The 5000-nt window shown below is 36.8% G+C and overlaps 1 pseudogene; it reads left to right on the top strand.

Annotated features, from left to right (window-relative positions):
* LOC137641619 (alpha-N-acetylgalactosaminidase-like) overlaps positions 1-5000 on the top strand; it is a 29279-nt pseudogene that overhangs the window by 7828 nt on the left and 16451 nt on the right.

The following is a 5000-nucleotide window of genomic DNA, read 5'->3' on the forward strand; positions in this document are numbered from 1 at the left end:
CCTGCATGTTAGGTTTAACCCAAACAACTTGGAATCAATTGATTTTTCCTAACTTGCTAAGCTACAACCCTAGTAGGAAAAGCAGGATGCTATAAAGCCCAGGGGCTCCAACGGGGGAAAATACCCCAGTAAGGAAAGGAAACAAGGAATAAATTAAATTTCTAAGAAGAGTAACATTAAAATAAATATTTCCTATATAAACTACAAACTGAACTTTAACAAAACAAGAGGGAGAGAAACAAGACAGAACAGCATGCTGTAAAGACAGTCCATTTTATAATAGAGGTTAAACTTAATTTACGCTAAAATATAGAATAAATTAGACATTTTATCGGTCCAGGCTCATACCTAATGGTAACCCGAGACCTTCTGGTTTACGTTCAGTGGCTACAGTAAGAAATAAAAGTACCTTTGTTTTTAATTCTGTCCTGTAACTTTTCCTTTGCTATGTTTACCAGCGCCAGGTTTTTATCATTTTCATAAATTTATAAACTAATTCTATATGAAGCCTTCGTTTTCCTCTTTACAATAAAATTTTGTCATACATTAATTTGCCTCTACGTCTATTCAGGACTGGGAGTTATCAAATAATTGTGATAATTTCTTCACACGTATATAGATATATAAGGAAATCTCTCCTATATAAAAAGAGCAAGTCTTGATATACTGTGTATATGATATCTATATCTATCTATCTATGTATATACATATTATATATATATTTATATATAGGTGTGTGTGTGCACGAGTGTGTGGGTTTGTGTATGTGTGTATGTATTTCTCATGATCACAGGAAGAGAGAGTAGTCATACTATTGAAAGGGGGGTACCCAAAGAGGTATACTTGAAAACCACACACACACACAAATTGCTGAACCAGCGGGTTTTAGTTAGGAAAGGGGGAGGGGTGGTAAGGATCGAATCAGTGTATGCGTATGCAAATCTCTCTAATTATTTAGACGTCATTTTTGACGGCTCGGGTACACTAGTCTCGGGTTAAGGTCATAATCATTACTAGAACTACATTCATTTAAAAAAAGAAAAAAAAAAACACTTTCCAACTCCTAATACTGATTCCTTTTATGAAAATGTCCGGAACATAACAAATGAAAAAAAATTTTCAATAATGAGAACATTTTTCAAGACGCATCATTATGAAGAGTGCCGAAATACGTGCTCGCTGTGATGCCACGAAAAAAGAGCATAATTAATACTGCAAGTAAAAAATGATGCGGAAGGCTTTGCTTTCCTTCCTGTGGGATGCAAAACACGCAGAGCGAGCATTAACGCTTGACGTGTTTGGATTCATGGCAGACAAACGACCTACTAAGAACTCGAAATCCTACCCCCAAATTTCCCCGCACTTTCGGTAATGTAAAAGTTCCCCTTCCACGTCGTAATGGCTCATTCTCATATGAGTTTTTATTTGTCCAAATTTCTTTCTTCCCTCTTGCTGTCCAATCTCTTTACTTTTAACTTCTTGGTACAACACACACACAGATTGCCAAGAGCTTTCGCTCCAGACGGGGGCTCTTACCAGCAGTCATAGTCCGCAGTGGTACAACAGGAGGGTTTTCCTTCCAGTAGCATCTGGGTGCTGAAGGGCTTTCCTGGCCCTAGCGCTAGCACCAGTGCCAAGTCATGTTGCCCAATTTTTTTTTTTTTATTCAATCCACTTCATGTAAGGTTTTCTTATTATATATGGGGTGTTGTTAAATACATAACTACTAATTCAATGTGTTTTCACATATATTTCAATGTATTGCTTTATAGAAACCTACAATATCCCCAAAAGGAAGTGTCTCGTTGAGTGTTTGGTTCTTGGGTTCAACGTCATTTTTACTTATTTCCTCCAAATATTTTACAAATATTAAAGTTGCATACTCTTTTTATCATTCTACTGTGAATCCGCCCCATCTTCCCTCCTTACATCTTGCTGTCCAGCTTCTTCTAACTATTAGAAGACAGTGGAACAGTAGGGGTTTCCCCAGTTGAATTTTGGCCCTGAATGGCCTCCATATCTCTAGTGGTGGGCCGAACAAAATCATTGTTCTCTGGTCTTGGATAGTGCCATAGCCTCTGTACCACGGCCTTTCGCTGTCTTGGGGTAGAGTTCTCTTATTTGAGGGTACAATCGGGCTCATTGTTCTATCTTATCTATTTATCTTTCTCTTGTTTTTCTTTTTCAAAGTTTTCATAGTTTATATGTGAATGATTTATTTTAATGTTGTTACTATTCTTAACATATTTTATTTTAATGATTACTTCTCTTGTAGTTTCCTTATTTCCTTTCCTCACTGGGCTATTTTCCCTGTTGGAGCCCTCGGGCTCATAGCATCCTGTTTTCCCAACTAGGCTGTAGCTTAGCAAGTAATAATAATAATAATAATAATAATAATAATAATAATAATAATAATAATCCCACTAAAGATCCAATCTTTAAACTGCTCTCCCTAGCTTGAGGGCATTTTTATATTAGAGTTTTATCTCTTTCTGTTCTAGCGAAGAGCTGTTTATGAGAACGGCTGACCTGATGGTATCCGAAGGATACTTGGCTCTCGGCTACGACGTGGTCTCCATGGACGACTGCTGGCCAGCCAAAGAACGGGACGCCGATGGGAAACTCCAGCCGGACCCTGATCGTTTCCCATCAGGACTCAAGAAGCTTGGAGATTACGTGAGTTATCAAATCGTTTTTGCTTCATTACATTTACGTCTATGCTTGAGGGTACACTCTAGCACACTGTTCTATCTAATTTCTCTTCCTCTTGTTTTGTTAAAGTTTTTTTCATAGTTTATATAGGAAATGCCTTTTTAATGTTGTTACTGTTCTAAAAATGTTTTATTTTGATTGTTAATTACTTCTCTTATTTCATTGTTTCCTTTCAGCACTGGGCTACTTTCCCTGTTGGAGCCCTAGGGTTATAGCATCCTACTTTTCCAACTAGGGTTGTAGCTTAGCAAGAGGTAATAATAATAATAATAATAATAATAATAATAATAATAATAATAATAATAATAATAATAATAATTTGTTGCTGTGTATGCATGTATGAGATGGTGCTTAGGAAATTAAATGATGTTTGATATCATGCAGCCCCGATACTATACAATATATCCTACGACACATCCGAATAATTGAAGATTTTAAGGCTTTCAAGAGGAAACTGAAGACTCTCATTCTGCGAGTGTTTTGATAGAGATGATCAAACAGTAAGCGAATAATATGTATTGTGAAATGTTAAATGCTCCCGAATGAACATCATAAAACAACCGTGGAGGTCCTGTAGAGAGTAGGGTTCCCCGGCAGTACAGGACCAGATAAGCAGCCCTTAGATTACGTAAAAGTAAGTAATGACTAATAAATACTTGGAATCGATTGTATGCCTGAAAGCATCTGCGATTAGGATAAAAGATAAAAGAACCAAGTTTTATTAGAAACATTAAAGAAAGTTAGATTTATACATTGAATTTGATAATTATCAAATATATCGCAATAACTCATGGTAATAAAGATAAGTACTCATATCTGGGAGTTAAAATACCGTACGATCAGTTACTTAGTAAAAACAACAGAATAAGCAAATCCAGTTTGAATGCTATAGAAAAGTAAGAACATAGGGAGCAGTTTCTAAATATTTGGTGTATAAAATTTGGTGGCAAAAGCACTAAGCTCATGTGGCACATAACTCCATACCAGTACACAATGCAAATTCGTCAGGAACAATTTCTTTTACTGAGAATTCGTCGGGAATTATTTTTCTAAATGGAAATTCGTTGAATTTTCTAGTATATCGAAATCTTCATAGGTTTAATATATGCAATATCCCTTTCTTAGCGGGGATACCTTAAAGTGTAGGAAAGGATTGTGCATCGCCATGATCAGCAAAGCTGTACGAGTCAGGGACACCCATACTAGGTTGGTTTGCTGTGAGCGATCAGACGAAATTCTCCAACCATCACCAATCCGCACTGGCCAGCGTGGTGATAAAATCTCCAAACCCCAGACGTGAAGACGGACATATCTGAGGTCTTTGTCCTGCAGTGGACTAGAAACGATTGCATTTATTGTTGCTGTTGTATATGGAGTGTTTAAGAAATGATCTTTCCTATAGAATGGCCAACAGAATATGGTATTTTGTGTAAAATGCTCTTTATTGTGGTGAGAGAGGTGATAACGGTCCCTGACTGGTGAACGCCAGACTGGGGTGCGAGTCCTGCTCAGACTCGTTAGTTTCTTTGGTCGCTGCAACCTTACCATCCTTGTGAGCTACGGATGGGGGGTTTGGAGGAGCCTATAGGTATATCTGCTGAGTCAACAACAGCTATTGCCTGACCCTCCTTGGTCCAAGCTTGGGTGGAGAGGGGGCTTGGGCGCTGATCATATGCATATAAGGTCAGTCTCTAGGGTATTGTCCTGCTCGATAGGGCAATGTCACTGTCCTTTGCCTCTGCCTCTGCCATTCATGAACGGCCTTTAAACCTTTAAAAGATCAGTTGATTCACTTAAAGAAGTACCGTAGGCAAGTTATTAAGTAGAGTGCACCTCCAACAAACAACAAATACCTCATAGCGACTGCCAGGGCTTTCCTGCTGAGCGATTACCGAAAAAAAAAAAAAAAAAAAAAAAAAAAAAAAAAAAAAAAAAAAAAAAAAAAAAAAAAAAAAACGACCTCATTTGTAATGTTTATATAAAACATACCTTCATTCTGACGATTGAGATATTAGATAAAATTCATCAAAGATTAAATTTTTGAAAAAGAAACGAAAAGAAATTTTTGCTTGCAATATTGTCATCTTGCAAGCAAATTGAAATTATGGGAAAATTTTACATATTTGGTCCCTAACAATGCAGTAGGCATCATCATCATTATTATTATTATTATTATTGTTATTATTATTAATTACTAGGCTACAACGCTATCATCATCATTAATATTATTACTAGCCAAGCTACAACCCTAGTTGGAAAAGCACGATGCTATAAGACCAGTGGCCTCA

The sequence above is a fragment of the Palaemon carinicauda genome, chromosome 5 (assembly GCF_036898095.1).
Source record: "Palaemon carinicauda isolate YSFRI2023 chromosome 5, ASM3689809v2, whole genome shotgun sequence".
Classification (NCBI taxonomy): Eukaryota; Metazoa; Arthropoda; class Malacostraca; order Decapoda; family Palaemonidae; genus Palaemon; species Palaemon carinicauda.